This window comes from Hippopotamus amphibius, unplaced genomic scaffold (genome assembly GCF_030028045.1).
Source record: "Hippopotamus amphibius kiboko isolate mHipAmp2 unplaced genomic scaffold, mHipAmp2.hap2 H_1, whole genome shotgun sequence".
NCBI lineage: Eukaryota > Metazoa > Chordata > Mammalia > Artiodactyla > Hippopotamidae > Hippopotamus > Hippopotamus amphibius.
In genome coordinates, this window is record NW_026648280.1 from 1879310 (window position 1) to 1899863 (window position 20554).

The window sequence follows — 20554 nt, forward strand, 5'->3', positions numbered from 1 at the left end:
ATGGCCATTCAGACCAGTGTGAGGTGCTAGAGCTCACTGTCATCTGGATTGGTATTCTTCCCTCTTTTTCTTTTTCTTCTAAGAAGATTATTTTTTTCTATTTTATACTTATTAGTGTATCGATGTCAACCCCAATCTCCCAATCCATCCCTCCCCCTCTCTTCTGATTTCCTTCCCTCGGTGTCCATACGTTTGCTGTCTACATTTGTGTCTGCATTTCTGCCTTGCAAACCAGTTCATGTGTACCGTTTTTCTAGATTCCACATGTATGCCTTAAATACGATATCTGCTTTTCTCTCTCTAACTTATGTTGCCATAATAACAGCTACTCTGTGCACCGAAGCCAAAAGAAATACAGAGAGAGAGATTTTGGAGGAAGAGAGAGATGGCTTTATTTTTCCACCAGGCAGGGGAAGACACAGCAGGATAGCACCTCAAGAACTGTGCCCCATCTCACCCCGCTCCTTGGGGCTCACAGTCCAGGTAAATGATAAGAGTCCGGGTGGTGAAGATCTTGTATTCTTTTCTCTGTAAATTCATGGCCAAAGCTGGCATCAGGTAGCCCAGCAACTGGATCTGGTGTCCCTGAAGTTATCAGCCCATGAACTTCTTCCTAAAATGAAGAGTGCTACAAAGGAGTGTGTGTGGTGGGGGGAAGGAATGCCAGGTGCAAAGTATAATTCATATGGAGTCAGAGAGTAATCAGCTTTGTGAAGGACAAGTCTAGCTACAAGTGTTTGTTAGTAGTATCAGCTTAAGGATAACCAAGATTGTTTAACTCTTTCAGGCCAAGTTATCCTTCTCCTCTAGCCTGTTCCATGTTCTCTTTGTTTTCCTTGCTCTCAAGATGAAAAAGGAATAATCACTTCTATTTGTATTGTAACACTTACTTCACTCTGTATGAGAGTCTGTAGGTCCCTCCCTGTCTGTAGTAAGGACCCATTTTCATTCTTTGATATGGTTGAGTAATATTCCATTGCCTAAATGGACCACATCTTCTTTATCCATTCATCTGTGGATGGACATTTAGGTGGCTTCCATGACCTGGCTATGGGAAACAGTGCTGCAGTGCACATTGGCCTGCATGTGCCTTTCTGAATGATGGTTTTCTCTGGGCATAAGCTCAGGAGTGGGATTGCTGGGCCCTAGGGTAATTCTATGTCTAGTTTTTTAAGGAACCTCCATAGCATTCTCTATCATGGTTGCACCCATTTACATAGCCACCAACACGGGAGGAGGTCTTCCTTTTCCCCACGGCCTCTCCAGCATTTCCTCTTTGTGCCTTACTTTGAGGGTGACCGTTTAGACTGGTGTGAGGTGATCCCTCATTTTTGCATGGATTTGCTTTTGTTCATAATGAGTGATGTTGCCTATCTGTCCATGTGCTCTTTAATTTTTTTAAAATGCAGTGTGAGTCAAACTTATCTGTTGAAATTGGCTTCTTGAACAAAAACAGAAATATACATCAATGGAAGAGGAGAGAAAGCCCAGAGATAAACTATGGTCAACTAATCTATGACAAAGGAGGCAAGGATATACAATGGAGAAAAGGCAGCCTCTTCAATAAGTGGTGCTGGGAAAACTGGACAGCTACATGTAAAAGAATGAAATTAGAACACTCCCTAACACCATACACAAAAATAAACTCCAAATGGATTAAAGACCTAAATGTAAGGCCAGACACTATAAAACTCCTAGGGGAAAACATAGGAAGAACACTCTTCGGCATAAATCACAGCAAGATCTTTTTTGATCCACCCCCTAGAATAATGGAAATAAAAACAAAAATAAATAAGTGGGACCTAATGAAGCTTCAGAGCTTCTGCACAACAAAGGAAACTATAAGCAAGATGAGAAGACAACCTTCAGAACGGGAGAAAATGTTTGCAAATGAATCAACAAAGGATTGATCTCTGAAATATATAAACAGTTCATACAGCTCAATATCAAAAAGCAAACAACCCAATCAAAAAATGGGCATAAGACCTAAATAGGCATTTCTCCAAAGAAGACATACACATGGCCAAGAGGCACATGAAAAGCTGCTCAACATCACTAATTACTAGAGAAATGCAAATCAAAACTACAATGAGGTATCACCTCACACAGGTTAGAATGGGCATCATCAGAAAATCTACAAACAGTAAATGCTGGAGAGGGTATAGAGAAAAGGGAACGCTCTTGCACTGTGGGTGGGAATGTAAATTGATACAGCCACTATGGAGAACAGTATGGAGGTTCCTTGCAAAACTAAAAATAGAGTTACCATATGAACCAGCAATCCCACTGCTGGGCATATACCCAGAGAACACCATAATTCAAAAAGACACATGCACTTCAATGTTCACTGCAGCCCTATTTACAATAACCAGGACATGGAAGCAACCTAAATGTCCATCAACAGATGAATGGATAAAGAAGATGTGCTACATATATACAATTGAATATTACTTAGCTGTAAAAAACAGTGAAACTGGGACATTTGTAGAGACATGGATGGACCCAGAGACTGTCATACAGAGTGAAGTGAGTCAGAAAGAAAAAACAATCGTATATTAACACATATATGCGGAATATAGAAAAATGGTACAAATCAACTGGTTTGCAAGGCAGAAATAGAGACACAGATGTAGAGAACAAACATATGGACACCAAGTGGGGAAAGCGGGAAGGGTTGGGGGTAAATGAATTGGGAGATTGGGATACCAAATTGTACACTCTAAATATATGCAGTTTATTGTCTGTTAACTGTAGCTCAATAAAAGTTCTTTAAAAAAAAAAAAAGAAATTGGCTTCTTGAATATCGGCCCTGGTGTGAATTCTTTGCAGATGACTTACCCCAGGCTATTTCTTGAGGGTCGGTGTCATTTACAGCCCCGGAGGGCCTCGTGAATAGCAAGTGCCATCAGCCCCGGTTGTAAAGGTGTTGCTCCCGGTAGCAGCCACAAGGCGGCAGCATTTCTTCATGCCCCACTCTGGTTCCTCGGGCAGCCAGAGCCTTTGGGAAAGTCCTGTTCCTGGCTTGGCAGGTAACAGTTGAATGTGCCAGAAGAAACACACAGGGCTCCTGTCTCCAGACTTCTTTCCCCTTCCCTTGACCCCCGCCTCGGACAACTCCCAAGTCCTGCAACACCACTTGGCGGAGGGTGCTGTCATCCATGGGTGGGGTGACCCTAAGGAAGGAGGCTGGGGGTGGGAAGCCCACCAGCAGGAGTCAGGGATCCCAGGGGACTTTGTAAATCTCCTCCAGCCCGGAGGCTCCAGCATCCTTTGGATACACTAGGCTTGGCTTTGCCTCCACCTGGATCTAAAGATTCGGGTCCCAGGACCAAAGAGGGGCTGGCTTGCTGACACATCCTCCCCAGCTCCCTCAACCCCGTGACACTCCAGCCTTGGGACCCAAACCTGCTCAGGCTCCAGGGATGTGAACCAGCCAAGGTCACTAAGGCCTGGGGAAAATAGAGTCAGTGTTTCTGGGTTTTTTTTTTTCCCCTTTCTTTTTATTTCGTATTGGGGTGTAGGTGATGTATAATGTTGCAGAGTTTGTTTTTTTTGACGGGGGCAGTTTACAGCAATGTATGTATGTTCTTTTTCGGGTCCTTGTCTCATATAGCTTATTACACAATTTGAGTAAGCTCCTTGTGCTATAGGGTGGGTCCCTGTTGATTATTGTATAAAGACTAGCGTGTATATGTGAATCTCAGCCTACTCATTTCTCCCTGCCTGCCACCTTTCCCTTTTGGCAACCAGAAGTTTCTTTTCCAAGTCTGTGAGGCTGTTTCTATTTGGTCAAGAAGTTCATTTGTTTGCATTTTTCGATTCCACCCATAAGTGATACCATAGGAGACCTGCCTTTCCCTGTTTCACTCCCTTCACTTAGTAGGGTCATCTCTCCTTTTTTCCCTGTAACGGGAAATGACATTCTTTCCTCCTGTTTGGGGCTGAGGAATGTTCCTTTGTGTACATGGACTGCGTCCTCTTGACTCGTTCATCTGTCCCTCTCCGCTGAGGTGGATTGCATGTCTTGGCTATTGTACATAGTGCTGCCAGATTCATTTGGGCACACGTGTCTATTGAAATTGTGTTTTTCTTCTGATGTGTGCCTGGGTTGGGATGGCTGGATCACATGGTACCTGTGTGTTTAGTGTTTTAATGAAATTCCATACTGTTCTCCACACTGCATTTCCCAATGTACATCCCCACCCCACCCCCAGGCCACCCCCCACCACATGTAGGAGGGTTCCTTTTTCTCCACACCCACTCCAACCAGCGTTTATTGTGGATTTTCTTAAAATAAATTTGTTTATTTATTTATTGGCTGTGTTGGGTCTTCATTGATGCACACAGCCTTTCTCTAGTTGCGGCAGACATGGGCTCAATAGTTGTGGCTCACGGGCTCCAAATCACAGCCTCAATAGCTGTGGCACACAGGCCCAGTTGCTCTGCAGCATGTGGGATCCTCCTGGAGCACAGATCGAACCCATGTCCCCTGCATTGGTAGGCAGCTTCTCAACCACCACACCACCTAGGAAGAAAATATTGTGGATTTTTTGATGACAGCTGCCCTGATCTGTGTGAGGTGCTACCTTGCCGTAGTTTTGATGTGTGTTTCTCTACTACTTAGTGACGTGGACCTCTCTTGGTGTGCTTTTCTTGTCAACAGGGTGAGTACGACTTACCTCTCAAAACTGGCTTCTTGAATGTTTGCCCCCTTTTGACATGTTCCTCGAGGACCCACCCCAGAGCGTTGCTTGAGAGCAAGTGTTTTCTCTTTACAGCTCCGCAGGCCTTGTGAATATCAAGTACCCCAAGCACAGGTTTTCAACTTGTTGTTATGGGAATCAGCCACAAGGCAGCAGCATATCTTCATGCCCCACTCTTTTCTGCTTTTACATTTTATTAACTGGATTTTTATTTCATAGTGCAGTAGAGTTTATTTCCAGTGTTGTGTTTGTTCTACATGTACAGCAACTTGATTCAGTTATTTAGAGATGAACATCTGTTCTTTTTTGAGTTCCTTTCCCCTGTATGTTGTGAGAGTGTGTTCGGTAGAGTTCCGTTTGCAATTCAGTAGGTTCCCGTGGATTATCTATTTGATATTTACCAGTGTGTAGACCTGCAGCCCAACTTCCTAATTTATCCCTCCCCACAACATCCCTTTTCGAGAATCATAAGTTTGTGTTCTAAGTCTGTGAGTCTCTTTCTGTCTTGTAAATGAGTTTATCTGGATTGCATGTGGAAGTGAAATCTTGGGATAGTTGTCTTTTTCTCTGTGACTTACTTCACTGACTGTGATAATCTCTCGGTCCATGCATCCTTGTTGCTGCAAATGGCATTACTTCTTTCTGTTTTGTGGCTGAGTCATATTACATTGTCTATGTGTAACCCATCATCTTCATTGTTCTGTCCATGGATATTTGGGTGGATTGTATGTCTTGGTTGTTGTAACTGGTGCTGCCCTGAAAGTAGGGGTGGAGGTGTTATTTGAAATAATGATTTTTCTGCAGATCCAAGCCCAGAAGTGGGATTGCTGGGTCCTAGGGTGCCTGTATGTTTACCTTTTCAGAAACCTGCATACTGTTCTTTCTAGTGGCTGCACCCATTTCCATCCCCACCAGTGGGGGAGGAGGATTCCCTTTTCTCAAAGATGTCTTCAGCATGTACTCTTTCTAGATGTTTTTTCAGGATGGCCATTCTGACTGGTATGAGATGATATACCTCATTTTTTTTTTTTGGATTGGCATTCTTCCTTTTTTTTTCTAACAAGATAATTTACTTTTTTCCTATTTTATACATATTAGTGTATAGATGTCAATCCCAATCTCCCAATCCATCCCTCTCTCTCACCTGTGAATTCCTCCCCTTGGTGTCCATACATTTCCTGTCTACATCTGTGTCGCCATTTCTGCCTTGCAAGCCCGTTCATGTGTACCTTTTTCTAGATCCAACATATATGGGTTAATATACCATATTTATTTTTCTCCTTCTGACTTACTTCACTCTGCCTGACAGTTTGTAGTTCCCTCCACATCTCTATAAGGGACCCAGTCTTGTTCCTTGATACTGCTAATAATCCATTGTCTAGATGGACCTCATCTTCTTTACCAATTTGTCTGAGGATGGACATTTAGGTAGCTTCCATGACCTGGCTGTGGGAAACAGTGCTGCAGTGAACACTGGGGTGCATGTGCCTTTCTGAATGATGGTTTTCTCTGGGTATATGCCAAGGAATGCGATCGCTGGCTCATAGGGTAATTCTATGTCTACACAAAACTGTGTAACAAGCTATATGAGAAGAACATATATACGTGTATTTATCAGTGAGACACGTTGCTGTAAACTGCCCCCCGAAAAACAACAAAAAAAAAACCCTGCATCTCTGCCCATGATCTTCCAGGAGAATGTGTGCTCTAGAGTGCAAGCTTGCACCTTTCTATTCTTTGGTCCATGAATAAAGCTTTCCTTTTCTTCTGAACTGACTTTGGGTCCTTTTCTATTGGCATGAGTGACATCAGGCAGAAGGACCCTTTTTGGGGACCAAATGGAAGAGGACTTCTCTGGTGGCACTGTGGTTAAGAATCTGCCTGCCAATGCAGGGGACACAATTCAAGCCCTGGTCCAGGAAGATCCCACATGCCACAGAGCAGCTGAGCCCATGTGCCACAGCTACTGAAGCCCGCATGCCTACAGCCTGTGCTTCACAAGAGAATCCACCTAAATAAGAATCCTGAGCACCACAACGAAGTGTAGCCCCCACTCACCACAACTAGGGAAAGCCAGCATACAGCAACAAGACCCACCACAGCCAAAAATAAATAATAAATAATTTTAAATATATATATTTTTAGAAAATTATGGGTATAAAGATATTTTTTCTTTTGAGTCTTTGTGCAATTTAGTTCTTAAGTTTCAGTAAATGTCCTAATTGTGTTTTAGCTTTATAGAACAAATTAAAGATCCCATTTGAAGCAAAATTCTCACACAGCAAATATATCTATTAAATATCTGGTTTGCATTAGTCCTAGTCTGAAATGGATTACAAAAGCACTTAATATAATGTCCCTGTCTTCAAGAAACGTGTATTTTGAAGGAAATGGTTTACATCTGCCCACAAAAAATGGAAATGAAGAAATTAAAGTGTTGTTAGATCTACAAACAAAATGTTGTAAGAGTTTAAAAGAGGAAAATGTGACTTCCCACTGTGGAAATCAGAAAAGGAGGCAGCATTCCACATTGCCAAAGTGCACAAGCAGGTAAAATCAGAGGAAAGTAGATTTGTCAAGCAGGAAGGTGTCAGTGAGCTATGCTGGATCAGATGCAGTGGTGTCTTTGGAAGGAAGTCAGGGAGAAGCCAGGTTGAAATAAGTAAAATAAATGAATAAAAAGTAGAAAAATACCTATTGAGATTGATTAGGGCAAGAATATGAAGATTGCAAATGGTAGGAAAAGAGACTACATTGTACTTGGTGAAGAATGGTCTGTCATAGAAACCTTATGCAAAAAATTTATTTTTTTTAGCATTTTTAAATAAGCTTTATTTAGAAGTAATTGATACATAACATTGTGTAGAAAAGATGCTGATTTTTGGCTTGTTGATTAAGGCATATAGTGTGATAATTAGATCATGTATGTATTGTGAAGTGATTACCACAAAATGGTTAACGCATGCTTTATCTCATATAATTACCATTTTGTTCTGTTATTGTTATGGTGAGCACATTTGATACCTACTCTTCTAGCAACTTTCAGATATACATTACATATTTTTTAACTATATTCACTATCCTGTACATTACATCCCCAGAGCCCATTTCTCCTATAACTGGAAATTTAGATCCTTTAAACAACATCCCCTCATTTCCTCTACCCCGCAGACCCTGGCAATCACCAATCTACTCTCTGCTTCTAGGAGTTCAACTTTTATAGATTGCACATGTAAGTAAGATAATAAGTATTTGCTTATGAAATAAGCATAATACCTTGAGGGCATTATGCTTATTTCATTTAGCATAATGCCCTCAAGGTTTATAACATGTTGTCAAAAAGGCATGATTTCTTCTTTTTCTGGCTAAATAAAATGTATAAACATAAAAAAAAAACCCAAAACAAAACACTGCAACATTATACATTACCTACACCCCAATACAAAATAGAAAGAAAAGGAAAAATAAAAAAAGGAATGCTGACTCTATTTGCCTGAGGCCTTGGTACCTTGGCTGGTTCACATCCCTGGAGCCTGAGCAGGTTTGGGTCCCAAGGCTGGAGTGTCACGGGGTTGAGGGAGCTGGGGAGGATGTGTCAGCAAGCCAGCCCCTCTTTGGTCCTGGGACCCGAATCTTTAGATCCAGGTGGAGGCAAAGCCAAGCCTAGTGTATCCAAAGGATGCTGGAGCCTCCGGGCTGGAGGAGATTTACAAAGTCCCCTGGGATCCCTGACTCCTGCTGGTGGGCTTCCCACCCCCAGCCTCCTTCCTTAGGGTCACCCCACCCATGGATGACAGCACCCTCCGCCAAGTGGTGTTGCAGGACTTGGGAGTTGTCCGAGGCGGGGGTCAAGGGAAGGGGAAAGAAGTCTGGAGACAGGAGCCCTGCGTGTTTCTTCTGGCACATTCAACTGTTACCTGCCAAGCCAGGAACAGGACTTTCCCAAAGGCTCTGGCTGCCCGAGGAACCAGAGTGGGGCATGAAGAAATGCTGCCGCCTTGTGGCTGCTACCGGGAGCAACACCTTTACAACCGGGGCTGATGGCACTTGCTATTCATGAGGCCCTCGGGGCTGTAAATGACACCGACCCTCAAGAAATAGCCTGGGGTAAGTCATCTGCAAAGAATTCACACCAGGGCCGATATTCAAGAAGCCAATTTCAACAGGTAAATATGACTCACATCGCATTTTTAAAAAATTAAAGAGCACATGGACAGATAGGCAACGTCACTCATTATGAACACAATGCAAATCCACATGACAATGAAGGATCACCTCACGCTGGTCAAAAGGGCCATCATCAAAATAAGCTACAAAGAGGAAAAGGTGGAGAGGCCGTGGGGAAAAGGAAACCTCCTCCACAGTTGGGGGGGGGGGGGGTGCAGTGTAAATGGGTGCAGCCAGGATAGAGAATGCTATGGAGGTTCCTTAAAAAACTAGACATAGAATTACCCTAGGGCCCAGCAATCCCACTCCTGAGCTTATACCCAGAGAAAACCATCATTCAGAAAGGCACATGCCGGCCAATGTGCACTGCAGCACTGTTTCCCATAGCCAGGTCATGGAAGCCACCTAAATGTCCATCCACAGATGAATGGATAAAGAAGATGAGGTCCATCTAAGCAATAGATTATTACTCATCCACATCAAGGAACAAAACTGGGTCCTTTCTAGAGATGTGGAGGGAACTACAAACTGTCAGGCAGAGTGATGTAAGGCAGAAAGAAAAAGCAAATATGGTATATTAATGCATATATGTGGAATCTAGAAAAATGGTACGCATGAAAGAGTTTGCAAGGCAGAAATGGAGACACAGATGGAAACAGCAAACATAGGGACACTGAGGAGAGGAAACTGGAGGGGGTGGCGATGGATTGGGAGATTGGGATTGACATCTATACACTAATCAGTATAAAACAGAAAAAACATAATTATCTTGTTTGGAAAGAAAATAGGAAAAAAAGGAAGAATACCAATCCAAAAGAAAATGAGGTATATCACCTCACACCGGTCAGAATGGCCATCTTGAAAAAACACCTACAAAGAGTATATGCTGGAAAGGGTGTGGGGAAAAGGAATCCTCCTCCACTGTCGGTGGGGATGTAAATGGGTGGAGGCACTAGAAAGAACAGTATGCAGGTTTCTGAAAAAAGTAAACATACAGGCACCCTAGGACCCAGCAATCCCACTTCTGGGCTTGGATCTGCAGAAAAATCATTATTTCAAACAACACCTCCACCCCTATTTTCAGGGCAGTGCCAGTTACAACAATCATGACATACAATCCACCCAAATATCCATGGACAGAACAATGAAGATGATGGGTTACACATAGACAACGCAATACGACTCAGTCACAAAACAGAAAGAAGTAATGCCATTTGCAGCAACAAGGATGCATGGACCGAGAGATTATCACACTCAGTGAAGTAAGTCACAGAGAAAAAGACAACTATCCCAAGATATCACTTCCACATGCAATCCAGAAATTCATACAAATGAACTCATTTACAAGACAGAAAGAGACTCACAGACTTAGAACACAAACTTATGATTCTTGAAAAGGGAAGTGGAGAGGGGGAAGGGATAAATTAGGAGGTCAGGATGAAGGTCTACACACTGGTAAATATCAGATAATCCAAGAGAACCTACTGAATTGCAAAGGGAACTCTACTGAACACACTCTCATAAGTTACAGGGGAAAAGAACTCGAAGAACAGATGTACATCTCTAAATAACTGAATCAACTTCATGTACACCCAGAACAACACAACACTTCAAATCAACTCTACTGCACGATGAAATAAAATTGCAGTTAAAAAAGGAAAAAAAGAAAAGAAAAACAGGAGTGGGGCATGAAGAAATGCTGCCGCCTTGTGGCCATTTCCCATAACAACACCTTGAAAACCTGTGTTGATGGGCACCTGATACTCATAAGGCCTGCGGGGCTGTGAAGAGAAAACATCCATCCTCAAGCAACACGCAGGGATGTGTCCTCAAGGAAGAATTCAAAACAGGGCAGAGGTTCAAGAAGCCAATTTCAAGAGGTAAGTGATACTCACCCTGTTTACAAGAAAACCACACCAAGAGAGGTCCATGTCTCTAAGTAGTAGAGAAAGGCAAATCAAAACTACAAGGAGGTATCACCTCACACAGGTTAGATGCATGGAGCCTCTTGAGACCTGAGGAATAAAACACCACTCCTTTGATCTGAACCTCCCTTTGCCTCCAGAATACAGAGGGAGTCCTTTCAAGCCAACCTCTTTCTCTTCCCTGTTTATTTCTACCATAATAAAAGAAGACCTGTATTTACCTCAACCAGCTAGGCTCACCTCAAAGCAGTTACATGTACTGGTACCAGTTCCTGGAGTAAACTTACACACCTCTTTCCATGCTCCACGCAGACCGCGGTTTCCCCGCCCCGGACCCGCCCCAGTGCAGGGTGCACAGAGCCTCCTCTTGCCTTCTTGCCCCGTCACCTGGCTGCTAACACAGGACGCTGGAACCTCCACATACTCCTGAGCAACCAAAATGTCCGCCAGGAAGGTGGCCCTCTTCAGGAGGTTCGCCCTCCCGGAAATGGCCCTTTCCGGATTTTCATTGGAGCAACGCTGCTGCCGTAACGCAAATTATTCTGGGTAACGTAGTGTTAAGGCCTCAAAGAAGGGAGCCCCACACCAGGACCACTTTAAAAAAGCCAAGGAGCATCTGAGCAGCACTGGAAATGACTTCCAGGGCGGGGGGAGGGGCTCCTTTCTTCTTATGGGGGCGGGGAGGCTTTCCAGTGAGTGTTAAGAGCATTTCAGAGTCTTTAAGGATTACTGATCACTGAAGTGTTTGGATGTTATCTCAGACTCCACGAAGCCAAGCCAACCCAGATTGACGTCCACTGGTAACAGGAAGCAAATAAACATTATCCCATTGCTCTTGAAATGCATGCGCCCTTAAGTGTTAAAGTCATTTTGTAAGCTTCCGTCACGGAGAAGAAAAACGTAAGATAGGATCCTGACCAGGAATATGGAAAGTAGATACTGGGCAGCCCTGAAGCAGCTAGACAAGAGAGAGACCGCTGTTTCTGATCCCGCCAGAAAAGGCTCTCCTGCCCGTATAGTCAGCGGCTGTGCCCAACTCAGTGAGAAACACTGGTGGATGATCAGGCCACCCAAGATGGCTGTTCTCTTGTTTGTTGTACATCCCCTGCTCCACCAGTGCCTGATTCACCTGCACCCTACTCACATGGCTGAGCTTCCCACTTAAACTTAAGGCCTAATCAGTAAACCCCTGGTACTTGCAGGGGTTTACTGATTAATCTTTGGATCAGAAAGTCTTCACTTTGATAGTTGATCAGGAAGGCAGTGAGTAGCACGCTTCTCTGCTGTTTTCCTTGATAACCAAGGAGCCAGCCTGATATCAATTCCCTCTAAAGCTGGTAACCTACTTCTCCCATTCCCCCAGGAGCTAAAACTGCTGTCACATCCTGCCTGCTGTCTGCCTAGAAAGGTGGGGTGTCTGTCCAGGGACTTGTATTTGATGAGTTAGATCCAACATCTATTAAACCATTGATATCTCTGTCACTCATTTAGCAATACATCTTTCACCTGACAGCTCCTTAGGAAGACTACTTGTCTACTTAAAAACAGCCTACTTCTTTTTTTTTTTTTTTTCTATTTCCAAAGGTTTCATTTCATGTACTGTTTGATGTTAAACCCTCCTAGGTTTTGCATCTAATGAGTGTCAGTGTGCAAACTTTCATTCAAGAGAAACATGGCAGTTGAGTAACTAGAACACAGGTGAACACCACATGCTTCTTAGGCATGCTTAAGGAGCTCTTGTCTTGGGCTGAGAGAGAAGAAAGGGGCACATGCTCCCTCAGACACACACTCAGGGCACTTCCTGCTTGATGACACTCTTTCATACCAACATGGGGTCCAAAATGGAACCTCTTTAATTTTTCATCACACTTTTAAAAGATACAGAGGAGCTATCTGAATTAACTCACTTTAAGTCAATGTTATATATATGAGGAGAAAAAGTTAATACACAAAGAAATACAAAACAAAAAAGAAAATATGCAACGTTTTATAAGCTACACACATTTCAACAAAAAGCTGGAGACACAGATTTGGCTATTTAGATTATTAGAAATATTTATTACAAGCAAATTCCTTTTCCCATATTCAAAAAAAAAACAAAAACATATGACTGGAAATATTGAGATGGCAACTGCTTTAAACCAATTCGCAAGTCCTTTTCAAGTAAAGGATCAATAAAGGAAAAGATATTTTGGAACTTAAAATTAGAGAAGCCTATACACAACTTAGATGGGGGGAAAGAGAAAAACAAGCCAAAATAAAGTAATATCGTTTACATCTTACAGCCTTTAATTAAGCACATAAAACTGTACTATTTAATATATTTCTCCATGAACTTTTTGTGAAATTCAGATCGCAGCGTATCATTTACAAATCTTTTGTCTTTCTTCTGATTATCTACACCTTTTGCACAGTTCTTGAAAACAACATCGTCGTCCCACCTTCTTTCAACTTTGAAGTTGGCCTGAGGCTGGGATGGGCCAGTGAGATTAAGGAGAGGGTTTCCACTCAGAATGTTTTCCATACGAATCCTTTCTTCTTCAGCCTTTTGCTCTTGTTCCTTCCTGGCCTGCTCTTCAGCTCTTTCTTTTTTAATTTTTTCCAGCTCTGCAAGAAGAGCAGCAGTATCATCATCATCACTCTCCTCTTCAAAATCTTCCTCTTCCTCTTCCTCATCTGTTAAAGGGTCATCTGCATCGAGGTTGGCAGCGGGAATCTAGTCCAACCGAGGCTTCTTTGACACTGAAGAGGAGGTTGTATGTTCTCAGGTTGGCCGATCTCTGTTTTTTTCTCTTGCAGCAGCTCTCTTTCTCTCTTCCAACTCTCTCCTGAAGTCATGGTTCTGAACCTCTTCAGGGGCATCCTGAGTGGTCTATATTTTCTCTTTGTGTGAGAGGGTAGGTCTCTGCTTGAATATTGCTTTGAGAGTTGGCTCAAATCACCTTCTCCTCTTCCTCTCCCGCCTCTTGCAGGTTCAAAAGTTGGCCTAGCTGCTGTTGTCATCTTTTATGAGTCTGTTTTCCTGCTGCCGCTCACTTTGGCCGAGCTCTGATGCAGCTGCCTCCGGAGATCATACAGACACCATTATAACTCCAAAAACAGCCTACTTCTTCTGGGGCCTGCATTATTGTCTCTTGTCTCCATATACCACAGGGTGGCTCTGGGCAGGGTCCCTGCATCAAGGTACAGAAACTGCATGCAGATGCCCAAGGCTGCTTCTGTGCTAGTCAGGCCACAGTTCTACATCCTCAGCCTCAAGAAAAATATCAGTTCCATTGGCTGACTGAAGTGGGGTTGATTTCAGATGAAGGCAGCAGTAAGCGGCAGCTTGCAGCAAGCAGCAGCGAGCAGTAGCTGGAAGCAAGATCTTACTTCTTAGTTCCCAGACTGGGAGTCCTAACCACTGGAACACAGGGGCCAGTGGCTAGGGCCTGGGTCCCTAGTTCTTGCTGGCCTTGTCAAGAATGAATTCAGGTGAGGAGGCAGAAGGTAGAGAAAAAAAGTAAAAAGTTTATTGGAAAAGCAAAGTACATGCAGAGAGACACATGGGTGATCTCAGGGAGAGACTCTCCAGAGTCACATCTTTGGGGAGTTTAAATTATAAAGGGGTACTCTTCTGGGTCTTTGTCTTCTTCTTTATCAATCATATTGTTTTCGACCCCAGGGTTAATCTGCCTCTGGAGCCTCCCCTGGGTACACACACACTACTCAATTAAGATGGATTATATTGCAAAGGCCTCTGGGAGGGAGATAGCAAGACTTATTATGGTCTGGCATCCCCTGCCTTTTTGACCCTATGAAGGATTTTATGTATGTGTAGTGTCTCCCTTGTCCCAAGGATGGGCAGTATATGATCTTTTGATCTCTTAACAGCATTTAACCCCTCTCTGTCCCTTCCATAAAAGTGTCCAAATGTCCAGTTATTTACCCTATTTCTATTAGTTTCTTAAATCGAGGTGCAGATCTCAAAATATAGACAGAAGTCCAGTCATCAATATGTAACGCAGAGCCCAGTTGCCTCTTGCCTTAGGAAATGTAAAGAGGGGGCTGGTAATGAATGTCCAGCCTGAAGCTCATCTTCTTCTCTGCCTCATGAGATGTAAATGGGAGGGCAGTTGTAAATGCCTACCTTGGAGCCCATTTATCTTCTACCTCAGGATGGAGGGTATGTTGAAACCACAGTGTCAAGGCTGCTTCCTGTACTAGGGGACAGTCAAAAGGGTGTCCAGGTGGGAGTGTGCAGGGGATGGCTCAGAGGCTGCATCCTACACCAGGACCACATGGGGTGGGGGCTTCCCAGAGTGGACCAAGACCCTCGAGCCTCTGGCAGGGCTCCGCAAAGCTCCATTTCTATCTTGCTCGTCCAAAATCAGCCTCTGGGTCCTGAAGGATGATTAGGCCAGGAGGATGGTGACTATTTGCAACTTCCCCCAGGGTGAACTTCTGGGAGGCAGCTGAGGCCACGTTGCTGAAAAGGCAGGACTCAGCCTTTAGGCAAACATTCTAGATTTGGGGTCTTGGGCCAAGCCTGGGGGACACAGCCTGTGGGACCAGGAAGGACTCCCACCCTAGGGGTCTTTCCTAACCCACCTTCATGTGGTGCCACCAACTCCAGGTGTCTCCCGGGCAACGCTGCCCTCCTCTGAGGATCGCTGGTTCCCCTATACCCATGCTGCAGTCCCCCATCTGTCCTATTTCATCACTGTCTCCTCTGATAGGTGACCTCAGCTCACACGTGGCATCCCTGGACTTGGTGCACATGCGTCCACTGAGGAAAAGGCCTCAGCAGGTTCCCTGTGGTACACGGGAGCAGGGAGAGATCCACGCGGATCAGCCCTCTGTGGGGCACTCATAGGACCCTCCACCCTGCATTCCTGGGCCGGAGCCCTTCTGAGAAGCCCCAACAAGAACTGGGATGAACTCAGTAACCCCAGAACCCCCAGCGTCTTCCCAATTGGGGGCATCTGGAAAAGTAGCCCCAGAGGTGGTGAAGGTAATCCATGAAGGTAAATAGCTGTGGGAGACCAACAATCAACAACTGCAGAAAGGGACAGGTGAAAACCAGTTGGAATACACTGCACAGGGTTAGAACCCCTTACAAGGTAACTGGTTGGGTTTCTGCATTTCCCGGATCAATAAACCCGGAGGGGGACTGACTTGCTATCAAGGTGGTGGGGCAGGGGAGGGGCATCATTCCCTGTTTCCTTTTGACCTTGATGGGTTCAGAACATAGTACATCAAAATAGAGCACCTTGGCATGTTGAATATCTTAAACTCAAGGAGATTAAGAAAACCACACAAGCAGGAAGGTCACTATGACCTCCCCCCCACTGCTGAAGAGAAAACTGCCAACTAAGATTTCTATATACAGCATATATGTCCTTCAAGAATGGATGAAACAAAACGATTTGAAGTGAGAAAATGAATGCACAATTTACCTGGAAAAAGGGATATTAAAGGTTCTATTTAAGGACAATGGACAATGGATTGTAATTCCAGTTGAAAGACTGGTGACGTTAGAAAGAATGAAGATTGAAGAGAGAAATGCATCTGTTGACTGACACAGGTCATAAATTGTGTAAAGCATGAGTATTATTTCCTTAGAGATTTAGAATGATAGAATTCCTATCCACATCTTGAAAAGCATACATATTCCTATGGGAAAAATTAATGTTTTAAATGCCCTGCAATATGCAGCAGGAAAAAATGTATTTATAACTCTGTTCTCTAATGTGTTAAATAAGTGATTTTTGGCTTAAGCAATAAATAGAATAAAGGTATATATTTTCAAACCTAGAAGGAAAAAAAATTGAATTAGAAATAACTAATAAATAGAGGGTTAAAAAAATTTAAGGCCAAGATCAAGAATAAGGTGTAGCAGAAGAAATCCACAAAATAACTATATTTGAACCCAAATATATCAATGATTACATTAAATAGTTTGAAATAAACATTCAAAGTAGCTGTCAATACTGTTGGATGGCCATAAACTACCTTAGCAAGGGATTTAATTTTCATCAAGTGAAGTCTGAGGACAAATTTTGAATTTCTATTCAAATAATAACTTAACGTTCCCTGGCAGCCTGAAACACCTCCTGTTACCAAGTGCAAGCTCGCTCTGCTCACCACATGACAGCAAAATAAACCAGAGATGAGGTGTTCAGGCAAAGAATATAACTTTATTCAGAAAGCCAGCAGACTGAGAAGAAGGCAGACTAAAGTCTCAAAATAACCATCTTATTGGACTTCAGATGCCAATTTCTCTTATAGCACACAGAGGGGAAGGAGATGAGAAAGTAAAGTAAATTGGCCGTAACTTTTGAAAATATCCCCTGGAATGGCCAGCGTTGGGGAGGGGACGTTTGAATTTCATCTTTCTTGCAGCCAACCACAGGTGGAACAAGGTCGGCATGCTTCCCTGAACAATGGCACTTTGGTTTAACATTCAGGCAGAGGGGCAGGGTTCCCTGAGGCAGGCCATTATGTATAGACAGTATCCTTCTACTGAACAAAAGCAGTGGGAAGCAAAGGTTAGAGTAAAAGAAACAGATCCAACATGTAGTCAGATTTGGCTCTGCCTTGTTACACTGTAGATGCAGATACTACAGATATACACCACTGCCGCACAAGGCTTCCTATCCAGTCTCATCTAACCTTGGCAGGCCCAAAGAAAGCAAGGTAATGTAAAATCATCTACCCAAATAACCATCATGGGGTCAGGGAGCACTCCTGCCTATTCTGTGTCCCAGACATTGGAAACTTTGGCTTAAATTACTCAACATAGCTCACAGCTGATCCAGAAACCAAACACAGCAGGCTAAGACCCTCAGGCCCACAGATGCAAGGGCCTGCGCTTGAGGAGTGAAGGGGAAAAAAATCATTCTTGGGGGCTCACCCCACATGTCAATTATGCACACATCCTGCCAGCTCTGCCTCCTAATGTGTCCCAGGTCATCCTCTCCTCACCATCTCCAAGGACATCATCCTAGGCCAGGCTATCATCATAAGGCTCCCAACTACACAGAGAATTGTTCTCTCTCCTACATCAATTCTTCCTCCTAAGTCCCCTCTCCACCCAGAAACCAGAGAGAGATTTAGAAACAGATGATCACACTGTCTTGCTACACCCCTTCCTCAGCATCCCAGAGTAGTAAGAATGAAATCCAAAGGAGATCACCATAAAGAAGTAATCAACAGAAACATCACCAATACTGGGAAAACAGACATCTTGTGTTTCCTGATATGGTACACTGAAAAGGACATGACAGCATTTTTGTATTATCTTGGACAAAAGCAAAACAGCAAAAATAAAAATGAAAAATCACATAGTCTCAATCTATATATGAAGTGAGGAAACTTTTACAAAATAAATAGCATGTATTCTTTAAAAAAATAGGGGAAATGATGGAAATCAGAGAGATCATCTCAGAATAATGGACATTAAAGGGAGATGAGAAATATATGTAATTTGTCATATTGTATATGGTTCTGTACTGGGAAGATTAGGTATAAAGGACATAAATAGGAGGCTTGACATCAGTAGGATGGCAGTTATCTACACTACACTGCTATTTTGTAATATACCAGAGATCCTCTCTAGGGCATTAAAGCAATAAAATGAATATATAACAATTGAAAGAGGAAAGAAAGCTGTTCTTCCTTACCACAAGTGAATCTTTCCACAACTGTCCATCTTCACTAAAATCCTATTCCGGATACCCTGTTTTTCTCTTTCAACCCATCCCAAACCCCTGTTTTCCCTAAACTGTACCCTGCTCTTTTTCTCCTCTTTTTTCATAGGAGCATCTCATTCTAATAGTACACAAAATCTAATTATTTAGGTGCAGTTTCCATCAAATATGTTACTTCCATAAAAACTGATTTCTTTTTATGTTTTGAGCATGAATATATCTCATGTACTAGAATGTGCCTTACTCACAAGATTGCTGCTCTAAATATTTGTTGAGCAAACAGCAGTATCAAGCAGTATCAGCAGCATTTTGTTCTGTGGAAATGAAAACCACAGCCACAGAAAGATAGAGAAAATGAAAAAGCAGAGGACTTTGTACCAGATGAAGGGACAAGATAAAACCCCAGAAAAACAACTAAAAGAAGTGGAGACAGGCACCATTCCAGAAAAAAGAATTCAGAATAATGATGGTGAAGATGATCCAGGACTTTGAAAAAAGACTGGATGCAAAGATGGAAAAGATGCAAGAAAAGCTTAACAAAGACCTAGAAGAATTAAAGAACAAGCAACACAATAGGTGAAATGAAAAATACACTAGAAGGAAACAACAGCAGATTAACTGAGGCAGAAGGGCAAATAAATGACCTGTAAGACTGAATGGTGAAAATCACTGATGCAGAAAAGAATAAAGAAAAAAGAATGAAAAGAACTGAAGACAGCCTAAGAGACCTCTGGGACAACGTTAAATGCACCAACATTCACATTATAGGGGTCCCAGAAGGAGAAGAGAGAGAGAAAAGACCCCAGAAAATATTGGAGGAGATTATAGTTGAAAACTTCCCTAACATGGGAAAGGAAATAGCTACCCAAGTCCAGCAAAGAGTCAGGATAAACCCAAGGAGAAACACACCAAGACACAGAGTAGTCAAATTGACAAAAATTAAAGACAGAGAAAAATTATTGAAACCAATAAGGGAAAAATGACAAATAACATACAAGGGAACTCCCATAAGGTTAACAGCTGATTTCTCAGAAGAAACTCTGCAAGCCAGAAAGGAGTGGCAAGATATTTAAGGTGATGAAAGGGAAGAACCTACAACCAAGAATACTCTACCCAGCAAAGATCTCATTCAGATTCAACAGAGAAATCAAAAGCTTTACAGACAAGCAACAGCTAAGAGAATTCAGTGCCACCAAACCAGCCCTACAACAAATGCTAAAGGAACTTCTCTAAGTGGGAAACATAAGAGAAGAAAAGGATCTACAAACAAAAACCAAACAATTAAGAAAATGGTAATAGGAACATACATCTCAATAATTACCTTGAATGTAAATGGACTAAATGTGCCAACCAAAAGACACAGACTGGCTAAATGGATACAAAAACAAGACCCATATATGTGATGTCTACAAGAGACCCACTTCAGACCTAGGGACACATTTAGACTGAAAGTGAGGGGATGGGGAAAGATATTCCATGCAAATGGAAATCAAAAGAAAGCTGGAGTAGCAATACTCATATCAGATAAAATAGACTTTAAAATAAAAAATGTTACAAGAGACAAGAAAGGACACTATATGTTGATCAAGGGATCAATCCAAGAGGAGGAGATAACTTATAAATAGATATGCACCCAATATAGGAGCACCTCAATACATAAGGCAAATGCTAACAACTATGAAAGAGGAAATTGACAGGAACACAATAATAGTGGGGGACTTTAACACCCCTCTTACACCAATGGACAGATCATCCACACAGAAAATTAATAAGGAAACACAAGCTTTAAATGACACAATAAACCAGCTAGACTTAATAGATATCTATTGGACATTACATCGAAAACCAGTAGATTACACATTCTTCTCAAGTGCACACAAAACATTCTCCAGGATAGATCAGATTTTGGGTCACAAATCAAGCCTTCGTAAATTCAAGAAAACTGAAATCATATCAAGCATCTTTTCTGACCACAATGCTATGAGATTAGAAATCAATTACAGGAAAAAAACTGTAAAAATCACAAACACACGGAGGCTAAACAATATGCTACTAAATAACCAAGAGA

General features: G+C 42.6%; 1 pseudogene; it reads right to left on the bottom strand.

The window, feature by feature from the left end:
- Positions 1-12917: 12917 nt before the first annotated feature.
- Positions 12918-17946, bottom strand: LOC130842953 (spliceosome-associated protein CWC15 homolog; annotated as a pseudogene).
- Between the last annotated feature and the right edge of the window lie 2608 nt (positions 17947-20554).